Source organism: Schistocerca piceifrons, chromosome X, assembly GCF_021461385.2.
Source record: "Schistocerca piceifrons isolate TAMUIC-IGC-003096 chromosome X, iqSchPice1.1, whole genome shotgun sequence".
In the NCBI taxonomy this organism is placed as follows: domain Eukaryota; kingdom Metazoa; phylum Arthropoda; class Insecta; order Orthoptera; family Acrididae; genus Schistocerca; species Schistocerca piceifrons.
This window is the reverse complement of record NC_060149.1, coordinates 145485845-145506385: the sequence shown is the minus strand read 5'-3', so window position 1 is coordinate 145506385 and position 20541 is coordinate 145485845.

Below are 20541 nucleotides of genomic sequence, written 5' to 3'. Positions count from 1 at the left end.
TATATTTCGTAGCAAAACTCCGCCTTTAAATAATTCTTTGAAAATAAAAAAAAAAGGTTCAAATGGGTCTAAGCACTATGTGACTTAAATCTGAGGTCATCGGTCCTCTAGACTTAGAAGTACTTAAACCTAACTAACCTATGAACATCACACACATCCATGCCCGAGGCAGGATTCGAACCTGCGACCGTAGCAGCAGCGCGGTTCCGGACTGAAGCGCCTAGAACCACTCGGTCACAGCGGCCGGCACTTTGAAAATTACTGTAAAAATTTCTCAGTAGTATACTAAATAATAGCTGCTGTTAATATTGTTTTGACTTAAGCGTCAGGTATCACTATGCGACATTAATTGATTTTCTGACGCAATTTCACGGTTATTTTAGTGAGAATACTGGAGCTGTGTGCTTCTAAAGGTAGTCTTGAGCCCTCCACGTTGGGCTGGTAGTGCCACCGGAAATGTTTATAAGGCCTCTTTTGTCGTCAGAAGACTGCCTGTGAATCTCATCCGAACTGTCACTTGCACATCCTGTGTTCACTGAACACTGCGGCCAACCTACAGTCCCCAGAGGATAATTGTTTCCGCCAGTAGATTTACGTCGCTCTAGATATTTCTTGGTGCGTAAGGCTGATCAGTCGTGAAGACACTGATTCGGCTTACTACCAACTTCGTGTTCAAAAATGGGCATCTTGTGTGCAAAAAAGAGGGAAGTTACTTGTGCTTTCCCCTGTTTTTTGATGAATTTAGCAACAAGTCTCGCCTGCTACATTGGCGAAAGCATAAAGTCGTCCTCTCCTTAGAGAGTTTTTTTGAAAGTGGCAGTTGCGAAAGAGAAAGGAAGTTAGAATTAGGCGGCGTCTGGCTGCAGTCTGGAGAGATGATTTTGAAGGATCGCGTCCTCGTGGCAGTCCGGTGGTGTTCAGCACACTTTTCTGCATTTGAGGAAATGTAAGTTCACAATCTGCGGTAGCGCTGTACGTATTCTGAGCAGCTCACCTGCGTGTTTCTAGTAGGCAGCTTGTGTTGCCGATTTGCTTTATTGTAAACTGTAATCTTCGCGAGTGGCACAGGTAAGGATTTTTGTGCTTTGTTCTGCATGCAGTCTTCTAGGTAAATTTTGTTATCTCACACTATTTTAGCATTATTGTTGGTCAATTTATTTGAATACTCAGATAACTTTGCTCTCTGTTTGTTGTTAATCCCATGAAACATACAGAGCAAGTAAACTCCTGATATACGCATACTTGACTTAAATTTCAAGCTCCTTTAATTTGTAGTTCAATTTTTCCTGTTTAGGCGACACATTAAAAATAAATATACGATGTTGTACACCCAACGGGTCAACTTCATTGTGTCGGCGTTATCGTTGTGCACAGTGGCCAATTACAAGAATGTGTTATTTATTATTTTGTAAAGGCGAGCAGAATTGCAGTACCTCGTCTGGCATCAGTACAGTTTAGTTTTACTTGTTATTCTGTGACAGCAACTAGCATTGCATTCGCTCGTCTTGTATTGTTACTGTTTGGTTTAAAACTTTGCCCCACCCCGTCAGTCTGTCTGCTACAAAACCCGTATTAAAATTATTTTTACGAAAAACAGTCTTGGGTGCAACAATTATTGTTTAATGACGCGTTTCGCCTTTTTAGGACACCATCAGATTTCCTGCAAACAGTGAAGAAAGGAAAAAAATGAATAACCAGAGATATAGTCCTGTCACGCACAGCTCCAAATCAAAATATCAAAGAAGCATCTACGCATTAGAAAGAAAACCTACATCTGCTGTTATGCTGTATAATAAGCATACGTCAAGATCACACTAAACAGAGCGTGTACCTATACAATAAATATTAAGTAATAAGAAAACCTTTAGAAAACGAGGGAGAACTACAGAAGTAGAGGCAAAATGAAAAGTGCAAACCTTATCTTCGATACACACATAACGGCAGGCACGGCGGTACAGCCGTAGGACTACCTACCCTTACAGACTTGCGAACATGTGGCTTTACTTAAATACGGGATGGTAAAAATTAACCAACACAGCTGAAAACGCGCAAGCATATAGACAGTTAAGCATTGTACTGAGAGCTGCGTGTAGCTTAGCTGCGGAAACTCACACAAATGGAATGCACACCATCTACAACCCCTAGAGCTTCAAAAATGTTCAAATGTCTGTGAAATCTTATGGACTTAACTGCTAAGGTTATCAGTCCCTTACACACTACTTAACCGAAATTATCCTAAGGACAAACACACACACCCATGCCCGAGGGAGGACTCGAACCTCCGCCGGGATCAGCCGCACAGTCCATGACTGCAGCGCCTTAGACCGCTTGGCTAATCCCGCGCGGCCCCTAGAGCTTGTAACAGGATTTCTGAAATATCCTTTCTGTGTAGATCTGGATGAAAACGTTTTTGAAACAGAAAAACTAAATTTTTATGTAACCCAAAACCTAGGTCATGTAAAACAAACAGTTTTCAAGCTTCGGAAAACACTGTGCACGTAAAAATCTGAATATTTCATAAAGAACCAACAGTAAAGGCTGTTAAAAGAGGTCGTCATCTTTGTGGAGGTTTTAATTATTAAGAATTTCAGATGCAAACTCTACAACGTATTCCTAAACAATACATTTTTAAGGTAATATCATTTCTGTCAAGTGTATCCTCCGTGTTCCTTGCTTTGACAGATTAATTTTATTATACCTTTGTGGTCAGGTGCACTTCCGTCAATACAGTGGGCAGTTGACATGAGTGAAGGAAGCCGTGTGCACTATCTATGAATCATGTTTACTTTTGTTGGTTGGTTGATTTGGGGGAGGAGGGGACCAAACAGCAAGGACATAATTCCCAACAGGCTGGGATGGGGATGGATGGGGAAGGATATCGGCCGTGATATTTTAAAGGAACCGTTCCGACATGTGCCTAAAGCGGTTTAGGGAAACCACGGAAAACCTTAATCAGTATGGCCAGACGCGGGTTTGAACTGTCGTCCTCCCGAATGCGAGCCCAGTGTGCTAACCACTGCGCCATCTCACTCGGCGTTTACTTTGTTCTGTGTGTTATTCCATTGTAAGTGTTTATACATCGTATTTTCTCAGACGGTGACTGGGACCAGCTGAGCGTTTTTCTAAACGAGTGGGGAAAACCGCGTAAAGACCACACTCACGCTGAGGGTGTACGAGACCAATGGTCGATAATCCGCCGCGTGGAATCGATCTGAGTGTGGCCCCCCTCCCGGTCTCGCCAGTTTGTGCGCTGCGCGTTACACTACACTAGCAGGAACGATTCGACTTTAAATGCCAAGTACAATTTTTTCTTAGTGCGCTGCGCGCTACACTACACCAGCAGGAACGTTTCGACTTTAAATGCCAAGTACAATTTTTTCTTAGTGCGCTGCGCATTACACTACACTAACAGGAACGTTTCGACTTTAAATGCCAAGTACAGTTTTTTCTTAGTGCGCGTTTCGACTTTAAATGGGAAGTACAATTTTTTCTTAGTGGGCTGCGTGTCACACTACACTATCAGGAACGTTTCGACTTTAAATGTCAAGTACAATTTTTTCTTAGTGCGTTGCGCGTTACACTACACTAGCAGGAACGTTTTGACTTTAAATGTCAAGTACAATTTTTTCTTAGTGCGCTGCGCGTTACACTACACTAGCAGGAACGTTTTGACTTTAAATGCCAAGTGCAATTTTTTCTTAGTGCGCGTTTTGACTTTAAATGCGAAGTTCAATTTTTTCGTAGTGTGCTGCGCATTACACTACACAAGCAGGAACGTTTCGACTTTAAATGCCAAGTACAATTTTTTCCTGTCTAATATCTGACGAAGCTCAGTACTAGGAAAGCAATCGAAAGGTTTGCCAGAGTGATTAAAATTATACTTGATTGCTGCGTCAGTGGAGTGTTAACAAACGGAATGTGTCACACAGTTGACGGTCAGGGGAAGCAGCCATGTTAATAGTTCCTTAAAGTGTTGCGTGTGTTCCCTTGTAATGATAGGCGACGGAGGACAGGAATGGTTGCGTGAGTTGTTTGCTAATGAGGAGGGGAAAAAATTTAACGGATGCCTGCGAGATGTTATGTGAGATGTATAAAGATATTTTAGGCAGCAAATAGGCTGTGTACGGCGGCATGTGAATGCAGTTCTCACGCCGAGGTCGGGCAAACAAATGTGTAAGCGGGGAGAATGCGGTGTGGGATGTGGCCGGCGGCTGCGGACGCCCACGCGCGTGGCGTGCTGCGTGCGGCGCAACAAGTGCACGCATCAATTTATAACAAAGCCGCTCTTAATCGCTCGCTCATCGACGCAATTTGATAATTGCCGGCATCTGCCAACAGACGCGTTCGCGCTAAATGCGCCAGCTCTTCCACCTGCGGCTCGTGTTGCAAAAGGCGTACTCTGCAATTTGTAACAGCTCGTCCTAATTAAGGCGGCAAGAATTTCTGGAGTTAAAAAAAAAAATTAGGTGAATCACGGCAGATTCCGGCGCGGAAAGTGACGGAATAACTCGAAGTATCTGATGCCCGCAGGGAGCTACCACACTGAAAAGCAAAATGCATTGCACAGAATTCGGCTCCACATCTCTCCCACCCCCTAAACACACACCCACACACGCTATAGACAGTACAGCAAACTTTTTTCATTGCTTAACAGGAAAGAAAGTAGGAAAGATTAGGGTTTAACGTCCAGTCGATGTTGAGGTCATTGGAGACGCAGAGCAATCTCGGAATGGGAAAGAAATCGACTACGTCCTTTTACATCTACATTCTACATTTATACTCCGCAACCCACCCAACGGTGTGTGGCGGAGGGCACTTTACGTGCCACTGTCATTACCTCCCTTTCCTGTTCCAGTCGCGTAGGGTTCACGGGAAAAACGACTGCAGGAAAGCCTCCGTGCGCGCTCGAATCTCTCTAATTTTACCTTCGTGATCTCCTCGGGAGGTATAAGTAGGGGGAAGCAATATATTCGATACCTCATCCAGAAACGCACCCTCTCGAAACCTGGACAGCAAGCAACACCGCGATGCAGAGCGCCTCTCTTGCAGAGTCTGTCACTTGAGTTTGCTAAACATCTCCTTAACACTATCACGCTTACCAGAGAACCCTGTGACAAAACGCGCCGCTCTTCTTTGGATCTTCTCCATCTCCACTGTCAACTCGACCTGGTACGGATCCCACACTGATGAGCAATACTCAAGTATAGGTCAAACTAGTGTTTTGTAAGCCACCTCCTTTGTTGATGGACTACATTTTCTGAGGACTCTCCCAATGAATCTCAACCTGGCACCCGCCTTACCGACAATTTTATAGGATCATTCCACTTCAAATCGTTCCGTACGCATACTCCCTGCTACCAGTGTTTGTTCCGCTAACATATAATCATACAATAAAGGATCCTTTTTTTATGTATTCACAATACATTACATTTGTCTGTGTTTAGGGTCAGTTGCCACTTCCTGCACCAACTGCCTATCCGCTGCAGATCTTCCTGCATTTCGCTGCAATTTTCTAATGCTGCAACTTCTCTGTATACTAAAGCATCATCCGCGAAAAGCTGCATGGAACTTCCGACACTATCTACTAGGTCATTTATATATATTGTGGGAACCATCCCGGCTTTTGCTTAAAAGATTAAAAAAAATACGGGAAAACTAAATATGGAGGGTCAGACAAAGATACGTCAGCAGTTCTCATGAATCCGAGTCTAGCGTCCTAACCGCTGTGGCACCTGAGAGGGTGCTTAACAAGACCTCAGCAACTGAAAAGAGGAGCGTTTATAAAATAAAAGCATTCGCAGTCTCTTTCTCTGTTGCTGCTGTGTGACTCTGGAAAAAAGTAGCCTACATTCTGCTCACAATCCATTGTCCTCTTACTGTTAACAAGAAGCTGAAGCACTTCCTTCCGCCTCATACTGTTTCCCCACACATTAATATACACTCCTGGAAATGGAAAAAAGAACACATTGACACCGGTGTGTCAGACCCACCATACTTGCTACGAACACTGCGAGAGGGCTGTACAAGCAATGATCACACGCACGGCACAGCGGACACACCAGGAACCGCAGTGTTGGCCGTCGAATGGCGCTAGCTGCGCAGCATTTGTGCACCGCCGCCGTCAGTGTCAGCCAGTTTGCCGTGGCATACGGAGCTCCATCGCAGTCTTTAACACTGGTAGCATGCCGCGACAGCGTGGACGTGAACCGTATGTGCAGTTGACGGACTTTGAGCGAGGGCGTATAGTGGGCATGTGGGAGGCCGGGTGGACGTACCGCCGAATTGCTCAACACGTGGGGCGTGAGGTCTCCACAGTACATCGATGTTGTCGCCAGTGGTCGGCGGAAGGTGCACGTGCCCGTCGACCTGGGACCGGACCGCAGCGACGCACGGATGCACGCCAAGACCGTAGGATCCTACGCAGTGCCGTAGGGGACCGCACCGCCACTTCCCAGCAAATTAGGGACACTGTTGCTCCTGGGGTATCGGCGAGGACCATTCGCAACCGTCTCCATGAAGCTGAGCTACGGTCCCGCACACCGTTAGGCCGTCTTCCGCTCACGCCCCAACATCGTGCAGCCCGCCTCCAGTGGTGTCGCGACAGGCGTGAATGGAGGGACGAATGGAGACGAGTCGTCTTCAGCGATGAGAGTCGCTTCTGCCTTGGTGCCAATGATGGTCGTATGCGTGTTTGGCGCCGTGCAGGTGAGCGCCACAATCAGGACTGCATACGACCGAGGCACACAGGGCCAAAACCCGGCATCATGGTGTGGGGAGCGATCTCCTACACTGGCCGTACACCACTGGTGATCGTCGAGGGGACATTGAATAGTGCACGGTACATCCAAACCGTCATCGAACCCATCGTTCTACCATTCCTAGACCGGCAAGGGAACTTGCTGTTCCAACAGGACAATGCACGTCCGCATGTATCCCGTGCCACCCAACGTGCTCTAGAAGGTGTAAGTCAACTACCCTGGCCAGCAAGATCTCCGGATCTGTCCCCCATTGAGCATGTTTGGGACTGGATGAAGCGTCGTCTCACGCGGTCTGCACGTCCAGCACGAACGCTGGTCCAACTGAGGCGCCAGGTGGAAATGGCATGGCAAGCCGTTCCACAGGACTACATCCAGCATCTCTACGATCGTCTCCATGGGAGAATAGCAGCCTGCATTGCTGCGAAAGGTGGATATACACTGTACTAGTGCCGACATTGTGCATGCTCTGTTGCCTGTGTCTATGTGCCTGTGGTTCTGTCAGTGTGATCATGTGATGTATCTGACCCCAGGAATGTGTCAATAAAGTTTCCCCTTCCTGGGACAATGAATTCACGGTGTTCTTATTTCAATTTCCAGGAGTGTATATGTCCAATTTTCGCTCTGTCAATCACTAAAGCCAATGTTCCTATCTTCTCCCAGCTACGCTTCTTTTTCTTTGCATTTCCCTATGAGTCACGCACTTGCTTTTCCCTTACCTTCGTCAACTACGTTATTACGTCCCTCTTCCTCTGTTTCTTCCATTCGTTTCTCTCACGTCTGTCGCTGCTAGCGGTCACATTATAAAAGAATGTTAACTGTGTGTTTTTATCAGCACTAGTGTAATTTTTAGGTTTAGTATTCTACCGTATTAGATGTAACTTACAACACGGTTTTAGTAATATCGTTAACCTGCACTAGTGTTTATTCACAATATTGCCGAAAGGGAAACAAGGGAAAAGTCCGTCTTTAGTCGTATCAGAAATTACTCCACCTTTTATAGTGATTAAAAGTGCATTACAAAAATATGGATTCGTGTAACCATTCTTAACTGTATCACCAACAGCCACAGTACAGCTCGAGTAATTACTTTAGTCATCCATGTGCAGCAATAAGCATTCAACAGTTGTGTCCTTCATGGACAACATACTGAACAGTCCGTTCCAAGTTTACTTCGACCACATGCAGAGTAAATTCCATACACTGGACATTGGCCTGCTTCAGGGATCAGTCATGTCCTCCACAGTATTCGTGACATACCGAAAACTGTGTCTCGTAAATTTACGAGGGCGTGCTAAAAAGTAATGCCTCCGATTTTTCGTGTGAAAACACTTAAAGCTTTCTAAATGGAACAAACGTTATAACGTTCTACATATTTGTTCTAGTTGTCTACATATTTGCAGCCCTCCGCCGCTACAGGGCTGCGTATTGTAGCGTATAACTATGCTCAATGTGGCAGGGGTAAAATACACGGAGCGAAATGCTATTTACAATTTGTACAGAAACCAGATGGCAGTTATAAGAGTCGAGGGACATGAAAGGGAAGCAGTGGTTGGGAAGGGAGTGAGACAGGATTGTAGCCTCTCCCCAATGTTATTCAATCTGTATATTGAGCAAGCAGAAAGGAAACAAAAGAAAAATTCGGAGTCGGTATTAAAATCCAGGGAGAAGAAATAAAAACTTTGAAGTTTGCCGATGACATTGTAATTCTGTCAGAGACAGCGAAGGACTTGGAAGAGCAGTTGAACGGAATGGACAGTGTCTTGAAAGGAGGATATAAGATGAACATCAACAAAAGCAAAACGAGGATAATGGAGTGTAGTCGAATTAAGTCGGATGATGCTGCGGGAATTAGATTAGGAAATGAGACACTTAAAGTAGTAAAGGACTTTTGCTATTTGGGGAACAAAAGAACTGATGATGGTCGAAGTAGGGAGGATATAAAATGTAGACTGGCGATGGCAAGGAAAACGTTTCTGAAGAAGAGAAATTTGTTAACATCAAGTATAGATTTAAGTGTCAGGAAGTCGTTTCTGAAAGTATTTGTATGGAGTGTAGCCATGTATGGAAGTGAAACATGGACGATAAATAGTGTGGACAAGAAGAGAATAGAAGCTTTCGAAATGTGGTGCTACAGAAGAATGCTGAAGATTAGATGGGTAGATCACATAACTAATGAGGAGGTATTGAATATAATTGGGGAGAAGAGGAGTTTGTGGCACAACTTGACAAGAAGAAGCGACAGGTTGGTAGGACATGTTCTGAGGCATCAAGGGATCACAAATTTAGCATTGGAGGGCAGTGTGGAGGGTAAAAATCGTAGAGGGAGACCAAGAGATTAATACACTAAGCAGATTCAGAAGGATGTAGGCTGCAGTAGGTACTCGGAGATGAAGAAGCTTGCACAGGATAGGGTAGCATGGAGAGGTGCATCCGACCAGTCTCAGGACTGAAGACCACAACAACAACATGTGAGTGAAAATCTACCGAACCGTTGGACTGGTCGTCCAACAGCCGGCGACTTAGCACTTCCCAGCTGGCCTCCGCGGTCACCGGATATGACTCCCTGTGACATCTTACTGTGGGATTAAGGACAATGTTTGTGCACCAACACTACCACAAAACCCAGAGGAGTTGAAAAACCGGATCTGCACTGCCATAACATCAGTGACGATTGACATTCTTCCCCGTGTATGGGAGGAATTCGAGTATCGATGTGATATTGTTCGTGTCGCTGGTGGAGGACATATTAAATACGTGTAATCTAAGCTTGAGATATTCTTAAATATGTGTCCCAAGGTTCATAGTTGTATGTCTTACTGTTTAATAAATATAAGCATTCGAAATATGTATATTCTTTTTGAAACACCTGCGTATTTGTGATTGTACAACAATATCAAACCCCAAATAAATAAATGACAAGCGTCACCGGTGAAATTATTCAAACATCTATCCAAAAATTCACTTCTTGTTATCATACTCGTATAATAAGACACGCTGTCACATCACGTAAGTAACGCAGTGGTCATCAGGTATAGGACATTTTGTCCACGCTTGCGAGAATCTGTATTTACGTCTGAAACTGCACTGAAGTCGCCGCCTGCATAGCACTTTGAGAAGTTTTTTATGATGTAGATGAAATGCATGATTTATGTCACATCAACAGCAGCTAAACTATGTGATCAAAAGTATCCGGACACCTGGCTGAAAATGACGCCCTCCATCGGTAATCTGGAATTCAGTATGGTGTTGGCCCACCCTTAGCCTTGATGATTGCTTCCACTCTCGCAGGCATACGCTCAATCAGGTGCTGGAAAGTGTCTTGGGGAATGGCAGCACATTCTTCACGGAGTGCTGCACTGTGGAGAGGTATCGATGCCGGTCGGTGAGGCCTGGCACGAAGTCGGCGTTCCAAAACATACCAAAGGTGTCCTATAGGATTCAGGTCAGGACTCTGTGCAGGCCAGTCCATTACAGGGACGTTATTGTCGTGTAATCACTCCGCCACAGGCCGTGCATTATGAACAGGTGCTCGATAGCGCTGAAGGATGCAATCGCCATCCCGAAATTGCTCTTCAACAGTGGGAAGCAACAAGGTGCTTAAAACATCATTGTAGGCCTGTGCTGTGATATTGCCACGCAAAACAACAAGGGGTGATAGCCCCCTTCATGAGAAACACGACCATACCATAACACCACCGCCTCCGAATTTTACTGGCAGACGACATTCACCGGGTATTCGCCGGAATTGTGTACCGTGATTCGTCACTCCACACAACGTTTTACCACTGTTCAATTGTCCAATGTTCACGCTGCTTACACCAAGCGAAGCGTCGTTTGGCATTTACCGGCGCGATGTGGGGCTTACGAGGAACCACTCGACCATGAAATCCAAGTTTTCTCACCTCCCGCCTAACTGTCATAGTACTTGCAGTGATCCTATACAGTTTGGAATTCCTGTGTGGTGTTGTGGATAGATGTCTGCCCATTACACATTACGACCCTCTTCAACTGTCGGCGGTCTCTGTCAGTCAAGAGACGATGTCGGCATGTACGCTTTTGTGCTGTACATGTCCCTTCACGTTTCCACTTCACTATTACATCGGAGACAGTGGACCTAGGGGTTTTTAATAGTGTGAAAATCTGGCGTACGGACGTATGACACTGGTGACACCCAATCGCCTGACCATGTTCGAAGTCCGTGAATTCCGCAGAGCGCCCCATTCTGCTCTCTCACGATATCTATTGACTACTTAGGTCGCTGATATGCAGTAACTGGCAGTAGGTGGCAGCACAATGCACCTAATATGAAAAACGCATGTGTGTATCACCTTATGACAGATATTTCGAAATCAGATTCGCCCTTCTAATCTTCATAATATGAACTGTCTGCAGTGTGATGTCCTTACGTTAGTCAGGTTTAAGTAGTTCTAAGTGTAGGGGACTCATGACCTCAGAATTCAAGTCCCATAGTACTTAGAGCCACTTGAACCATTATGAACAAATTCACGGTTCAGAATGGTTCAAGTGGCTCTAAGCACTATGGGACTTAACATCTGAGGTCATGAGTACCCTGCACTTAGAACTACTTAAACCTATGTATGTATTGTTGTACATAGTGACGATATCACAATAACGCTCTATTTGTGAGGTACATCACTATTAATGACAGAACATTTACGGATGATGCTCAAGATGGGCCTCAGGGTCAAACATCTGTTCGGCAATATGGTAAAAGAATATTCATTTTGTGCAGTTTACGCTGATCTTGAATCAAACTGTCTTTTTTGTAATACATCCAAGCAAATAGAACACCAGAGCTACCAGATATGATCAAATTTTCATTGGTCAAGTAACTATAGCAGGGAACGTACCGCGAACAGAATATTTGCAACAGTTCGGAGCACACTTTTGTGACCAGTGTCTATACTGACATACTTCTTAAATCTTCATTGGTGCTATGAGCGCTAGTTTTTCATTTTTAAGAAGAGAAGTATTGGCGATTTGTCAGTTTAACGGAAAGTACAAGAAAAATGAAAAGCCAATACTTTTTTTTGTATATATGGGCAGTAACGTGAGTCACTTTCCAAAAGAATGCAAATAAACCCATGGGACTTTTATAAGAATGAAAAAAAAGAAAAAAGAAATTACACGTAACTTTTTAATTCTAAATTTCGCTTTCAAGTTCGCTGCCATTTTAGCTAGTTCAACTTGTCTTCTCAAGATGCATCTATTTTACAATTATACATTCATATGTGACTATTTGCACTAAAGGTTTGGAATTTAATGTGGACAGAAACCGAGTAATGGCGCACTTGGGATGTGTGTTGGCACTCGAACCTGTGACTTCCTTACCCCGGGAGTAGGGAGGCCAACGGGCAGGCAGACTGGAACAAACTCATGGTTCTACACATTTACTTGTACATTAAGAGTAGGGCACCTCGTCTGCTCATAGGATGTTTAACAGCCGGTTTGCATTATTTTCCATTTGCACTAACTGGAAAATGTGTTAAGATAACGACAGCCATCCTGTACAGAGCGACCTAAAAAAAAAAAAAAAAACTTCCTTTGTTCTTGTCTTGGTAACATCTTATCTGACGAACCTAAACAGTCATTTTTCGCTCTATGACGTCTGCAACGGTTGTATACCTGCAGAATTATCCTAATTACACAGTTTATAACATTAAAAGAGGCGGAAGGGTTTGGAAAACACTTACTGAAGAATGAGATTCCGAATGATTTGGATTCCAAAAGAGTGTCTCCGCTGAATATGCCCTCTACCATTCTACCGATCGTGTGTTGAAACATCTCAACGTCAAAATTTCACCTACCGGTGTTTTGTGAGATATCTACGTCATCCGCATATGAAAATCACACAATTTTGAAGAAAATTTGAAGCTCAAAGACACAGTGAGTAAGTTTTCCAGTTCATGTGCAACTGATACGAAACATGGCGTAGTGTTAGACAACTCATGATGTTCGCATGGTAAATTATGTTCTGAGATGGGACCAATTACTGCTAGTGTCTCCTCAGGATTCAATATTGTGACCACTTCTGTTCTTGCTGCATATAAATTTCCTTCCATTCTACTCTGATGAAGAAGAAATAGTGCTCTTTGGTGATGAGGACCCTAATAAAGACAGAAGCACAAGAAAAAACATCTGAATTAGTGAGAAAAATTATCGACTTGTTTTCGGCAAATGGAATGTCAGTTAACTTAGATAAAGCGCAGTGCGTTCAGTTCCTTGCAAGGCATGATATATTTTCATTAGTAACAATAGAGCAAGGAGATAAGAAATGCATAAAATAGAATGTTCAAGATTCATTTCGGTGCATACTGATCAGAGCTAACATTGGGTTAAGTTCAGAAAAATTTGTCCTGCGTGTAGTTACAGGTATTCTTAGCTTAGTTTGCATATTTCCATTCATTAATGTCATATGGGATTCACTGAACAGAAAAGTGCTGTAAGGCCCATTCATGGTGTCCATCCTCGAAACACATGTTGACAACCGTTGAAAGGAACTACACATACTAACAATAACCTCACGATACATTTTTTCTCGTAATCATGGTTTTTTTTTTTTTTTGAAAAGTCAGTTATGATGATATGAAAGTAATAGCAACAGTTATAAATGTAACTTTAGGAACAAAAGCTGGTTCCACTATCCACAACCAAGCCTTCCTCTTCCACAGAAGGGAGCGAAGTTGGCATCCATAAAACTTTTTGACGACCTCCGTTTTGAATTATAGGTACTAACAGAAAATGCCGACAGTTTTAAAAACAAAAATAATTGGCTCTGAGCACTATGGGACTTAGCTTCTGAGGTCATCAGTCCCCTAGAACTTAGAATGACTTAAATCTAACTAACCTAAGGACATCACACACATCCATGCCCGAGGCAGGATTTGAACCCTGCGACCATAGCAGTCGCGCGGTGCCAGACTGTAGCGCCTAGAACCGCTCGGCCACTCCGGCCGGCTAAAAACAAACTTAGATAATTTTTGCTTACAACTCCATCCACTCTATAGACGAATTTCTGAACAGATACCGTCTGTTTGTGGACGGGTTGTATTTGTGAAGCCGCCCGGTGTGGCCGAGCGGTTCTAGGCGCTTCAGTCTGGAACCGCGCGACCGCTACGGTCGCAGGTTCGAATCCTGCCTCGGGCATGGATGTGTGTGATGTCCTTAGGTTTAAGTAGTTCTAAGTTCTAGGGGACTGATGACCTCAGATGTTATGTTCCATAGTGCTCAGAGCCATTTTGTTTTGTATTTACGAAGATTTGTTGTAGATTAAGCTTAAAATAAATCTCCAGTCATATAAATGGCCAGTGTGTGCACATTTTCCACTGAGAAAACTTATTTTATTCTTAAACCTACCGACACTTTCCGGATCATAGCGACTTGCAAATATAACCTAAGGAACATGCAAATAACTAAACTAAACTAAAATAAAAGGAGGGTGCTCAGACCATTGCCTCTAATATCCTTTGTAGTAACTGCCTTTTAGCACAGTTTTGTTGCATATGGTTTTTACTAGGCCTACGGATAAAACGAAGAAATTGTCGTTGAACGCTTAACAATGTGCTGTTTGATTTGCTGCGTGGTCCTCATAACAAAGGCATATTCACTTGCGCAGTAAACTCGACATATTTATCGATACAGCGAAAAAAAACGGAGTATCGGCTTTTTGGATGACTTTCTTATGACTGTAGCTACTTACGTATCAGTGTATTTTGACGATGTGTGCAAGCTACGAATAGCTCAGGCTTCTGTTGTGACTACAAGGAAAAAAAAAAAAAAAAGCCTACATGGGAGCGGCTTTAGAAGCTCTAGTATCAAGCCTTACTACATCGTCATCGCTTTTCTACAAGCAGACTGAGCACTCAAACATGCCGTTTGTAAATTGAAAACTCAGTTTTGCTTTAAAATTCAGTCATCATGATACTCCTTTTTAATGTTATCTATAGAATGTATTATATCTTAAATGGCTTACGAAGGTGCATACGTCTTCACTGAAGTGACTCCATAATCTCTGCACTGTTCTTGTTTTAAGTATACCATGTCACTGTTTGAAACAAAGAATTTAAACTGATATTAAAGTGAGTAATATCTAGAGGGTTCACTGCCCACTAACGTGCGGATAATCAGTTGTTAAACGTTCTGCCTGTGAGGCAATCACACAGGAAGGGAAACGACACCGCTATTAGATAGTAGATACAAGACCGTGGTTTCGGCGAGACGCACAAAAAATGTTAATTTCTTTGAGGAAGAGACATTTCGTCGTTATTTATGCAATCACTGTCGAAGAGTGAGAGGTCATTGCCATTTGACGTCCGCTCGATCCACGGTGGTCGAAAACAAGACGATTTTCCCGTCTACATACCACGGAATGGACCGAGTTTGTTTATTGGCCTTTTTATTGTCCGTATAAGCTGGCGCATCTAAATCGCCCTAGAACCGAACCGGCACGCCATTAAAGCGATGTAAACGGACTGACTGGAGTGCTTATTTGTCTTGATCGCTAACGTAATGAAACAGAGAGATGTTGATCGGTGCCATGTTAATGATACGAAATGACATCTTTTTTTTTAACTTACGTGCTTGTTTCCTGTCCTGTTCAGAGATTACTACATCAGCCTTTTCCCTTAAAGCTCGGCATCTCTGTTTTCTTTTAATTAATTTGGTAGCTAATTGGCTGTGGCGCTCTACTCCTGTCGCCTACAAATGACTTGACGTGAAAGGATTTTGTCGCTGAGGATTTGCACAACTGGGGAAAATAGCTTGCAACGCCAAAAGCGGATATATGTTCCTTCTTTTCCTGCCGAGCTCTTTGAATAGTTTTTGAAGTTGTTGGAAGCCATCCGTAGCAAAAAATTTTATTTTTACAGAAGGAAATTCACTTCATTCACCTATGCAGAGCGATGCTGTTACCCAATTTTCTCTTCAGTATGGTATGACAGGACACGACTAACAGATATTTCCACCCATAATGTCCATAATAATCTTCGTCAACGTCATGTCATCGTCATCATTATCCTTACTTGTGACTATACCAGTCCTCATTCTCATGATCCGTCTTCGACGGGACGTTAAGTCTTAATCTACTTCGTTGCAAAGGGTCCCGTACCGGATTTCTGAGCTTATCTGTTGCATTTTTGCCCTCGATTGTCCGGCAGAGAACGCTTTCGTATTCATTCCATTCCCTCCTTTAAACCGATCTGGTCGTGGTCACATATAATCGAGAATAGGTCACATAAGAATCATACCAGACTTCAAGAAGAATATAATAATTCCAATCCCATAGAAAGCAGGTGTTGACAGATGTGAAAATTACCGAACTATCAGTTTAATAAGTCACAGCTGCAAAATACTAACGCGAATTATTTACAGACGAATGGAAAAACTGGTAGAAGCGAACCTCGGGGATGATCAGTTTGGATTCCATAGAAATGTTGGAACACGTGAGGCAATACTAACCTTACGACGTATCTTAGAAGAAAGATTAAGAAAAGGCAAACCTACGTTTCTAGCATTTGTAGACTTAGAGAAAGCTTTTGACAACGTTAACTCGAATACTCTCTTTCAAATTCTGAAGGTGGCAGGGGTAAAATACAGGGAGCGAAAGGCTATTTACAATTTGTACAGAAACCAGACGGCAGTTATAAGAGTCGAGGGACATGAAAGGGAAGCAGTGGTTGCGAAAGGAGTGAGACAGGGTTGTAGCCTCTCCCCGATGTTATTCAATCTGTATATTGAGCAAGCAGTAAAGGAAACAAAAGAAAAATTCGGAGTAGGTGTTAAAATTCATGGAGAAGAAGTAAAAACTTTGAGGTTCGCCGATGACATTGTAATTCTGTCGGAGACAGCAAAGGACTTGGAAGGCAGTTGAACGGAATGGACAGTGTCTTGAAAGGAGGATATAAGATGAACATCAACAAAAGCAAAACCAGGATAATTGAATGTAGTCAAATTAAATCAGGTGATGCTGAGAGGATTAGATTAGGAAATGAGACACTCAAAGTAGTAAAGGAGTTTTGCTATTTAGGGACTAAAATAACTGATGATGGTCGAAGTAGAGAGGATATAAAATGTAGACTGGCAATGGCAAGGAAAACGTTTCTGAAGAAGAGAAATTTGTTAACATCGAGTATAGATTTAAGTGTCAGGAAGTCGTTTCTGAAAGTATTTGTATGGAGTGTAGCCATGTATGGAAGTGAAACATGGACGATAACCAGTTTGGACAAGAAGAGAATAGAAGCTTTCGAAATGTGGTGCTACAGAAGAATGCTGAAGATAAGGTGGGTAGATCACGTAACTAATGCGGAGGTATTGAATAGGATTGGGGAGAAGAGAAGTTTGTGGCACAACTTGACTAGAAGAAGGGATCGGTTGGTATGACATGTTTTGAGGCATCAAGGGATCACAAATTTAGCATTGGAGGGCAGCGTGGAGGGTAAAAATCGTAGAGGGAGACCAAGAGATGAATACACTAAGCAGATTCCGAAGGATGTAGGTTGCAGTAGATACTGGGAGATGAAGAAGCTTGCACAGGATAGAGTAGCATGGAGAGCTACATCAAACCAGTCTCAGGACTGAAGACCACAACAACAACAACAACAACAACAACAACAAGAATCATACACGCAGTGATGTTGCCTTTGTTCAATAAATCGAAGTTACCCATTTGCCCTCCTTACAACTATCGTTAGATGCTGTCCCGAAACAAATCGGAGTGGCCGTGCGGTTCTGGGCGCTGCAGTCTGGAGCCGAGCGACCGCTACGGTCGCAGGTTCGAATCCTGCCTCGGGCATGGATGTGTGTGATGTCCTTAGGTTACTTAGGTTTAATTAGTTCTAAGTTCTAGGCGACTGACGACCTCAGAAGTTAAGTCGCATAGTGCTCAGAACCATTTGAACCATTTGAACCGAAACAAATATATTAATTACATCATATGAACATTTTACCTAAGTTTTTCCCAGTTTCTCTATAGTTACTTTCTTGTACACAACAGCATCACCAGGCAACCCTTTGGCTCCACTGCCCGCAATGTTTGGTAAGCCGTTTATACAGTATAAACTAAGACCAGTAGCGATCCCTTGATGCCGTCTTGGGGCACTTCTGACGTTAGTTTTATGTCATACGACCACTTACCAGCCGGGATAGATTACTAGGGTTCTGTAATTCAAAAACTTCTTAGAACAAATCGTATGCACGAGAATGCGAAAACAATTCAAACACTGAGACCATAGAAGGTAGACTTTCATGACTGGTATATGCGTTACTGTGAATATTTGTATTATGGACATTACGGTTTGGTCCAAGGCATTGTTACTATTTAAGTATTATTATTATTATTAATGTTTCTTTCATGTCTTAGACGTTATGTCTGGTTAAAAATGGAAGGTGACGTGGACCTTGATCAAGCGTGACTTCCTTTTAACTGTACGGTATATGTTACATTGCATTTAGGAACTTTCGGGTAATTGAACAAGTGTCAGTAATTACAGATTTCTGTAGTTGTATATATAAGTTTGGATGTAGCTGTATTGCATTGATGTACTGGTGGATATTGTGTGGTATGACTCCTGTAGTTGATAGTATAATTGGTATAATGTCAACTTTATCCTGATGCCACATGTCCTTGACTTCCTCAGCCATTTGGATGTATTTTTCAATTTTTTCTCCTGTTTTCTTTTGTATATTTGTTGTATTTGGTACGAATATTTCGACTAGTTGTGTTAATTTCTTCTTTTTATTGGTAAGTATGATGTCAGGTTTGTTATGTGGTGTTGTTCTATCTGTTATAATGGTTCTGTTCCAGTATAATTTGTATTCATCGTTCTCCAGTACATTTTGTGGTGCATACTTGTATGTGGGGACATGTTGTTTTATAAGTTTATGTTGTAAGGCAAGCTGTTGATGTATTATTTTTGCTACATTGTCATGTCTTCTGGGGTATTCTGTATTTGCTAATATTGTACATCAGCTTGTGATGTGATCTACTGTTTCTATTTGTTGTTTGCAAAGTCTGCATTTATCTGTTGTGGTATTGGGATCTTTAATAATATGCTTGCTGTAATATCTCGTGTTTATTGTTTGATCCTGTATTGCAATCATGAATCCTTCTGTCTCACTGTATATATTGCCTTTTCTTAGCCATGTGTTGGATGCGTCTTGATCGCTGTGTGGCTGTGTTAGATGTATATATTGTTGGTAGGCATGTTATGGGGCGATATTTACCTGGGTTTGCTGTGTCTGCTTGACCTTTAGGTTTCAGATAAGTCATTCCATGTGTAAGTATATTAGGGAATGTGTATGGGTCTGCAATGTAACTGTTAAATAATTTAGTTAGATGTGAATGTGTTGAGGTGAATTTCTTTAGCCAGAAATTTGCTATTTTATCTTTTCCAGGGGCTTTCCAATTGTGAGTAGAATTAATTGCTTGCGTGACTTTATGTTGCAAAATTTTATCACTTCAGGCATTTGTGGTATCATCTTGTATGTATCTGTTTCTGCTTGTATCCACTGTGCATGCCTGTTATGTTGTACCGGGTTTGACATATGTTGCTCTAGAAGTGTTCCATGTCTGTTATGTTTGGTGGATTGTCTATTTTAATGTGTGTGTTATCTATTGTCTGGTAAAATTTCTTTTTGTTTGTGTTGAATGTTTGGATCTGGTTCCTTCTATTTTCACTTTTTTTTGTATCTTCTAAGTCGTTTGGCCAATGCTTGTAATTTCTGCTCCTTTTCATCTAATTGCGCTATCACTTCTTGTTGTGAGATTTTGCCTAACCTTTTTCGTTTTTTTTTTCTGACATTTCATTTCTTATAAATTGTGTTAGTTGTCCGATGTCTTTTCTCAGTTTTTCTATTCTGATCTGTAGCCTGTGTTGCCATGCTGGTTTTGTGGGTTTCTTCTGTGTGTTGGTTGGTTCTGATCTCTGCCTAGTGTGTATATTTAGTGTAGTGAGTGCTCCTATATAAACCAGTAGTTGTAACTCTTCCACAGTTGTGTTTTCATTTATTTTGTTGTGTATGATTGTGTTGATAGTTCTTATTGTTGTTTCGACTTGTGGGTTATTTGGCGGTCTATGCAAGAATGGTCTAATGTCTGTATTTGTGTCTTTGTATTCTATATATGTCAGCTGAAATTTTTCTTCTATATCTAACATGGGTGTCACTTCGTGTTCTATTTGTGCTTGTTCTGGTGGCTGTCTTAAGATTTCGTTTTCCTCTGACTGTTTAATTGATGCGTGTTGTTCTTTGTTTGTTTGCTCTGGGATGTTTGAGTCCATTACTGTATTTTCTTCTTCTTCTGATTGCACATTATTTTGTTCCAGTATTTGTTGTACTTGTTGTTTGATGTTTTCTAATTCTGACTGGGGTATCCTGTTATTTTTGATTATTACACGGATCTGATCAGCTAGTCGTTGTTCTGTTAAAAATTTTAATTCTGGGTATCTGGTAATAAATGTTGTGTATACTTGTGATCTGTATCCAGTTGTGTTGGTTCCTAGGTTTGTTGCTTGGTAATAACAGAACATGAGGTGTCGATTAACTTCATCTGACCATCTCATCCTTTGTTTTCCTTCTAGGGTGGTTGCAGGAAGCATATCCTGCAAAACCCCTCTATTTGGATTTGAATCATTTTCCAGTTGGCTAGCAGTGTCGTTACCATTGTGGGCGGGCATAGGGTTCAAGCGTCGTCCCCGACCATGACGACGCTTGTCCGAAGCTTCTTTAGTTCTGTCCTGAACCAACTAATCACACTTAAAGGGGGGTT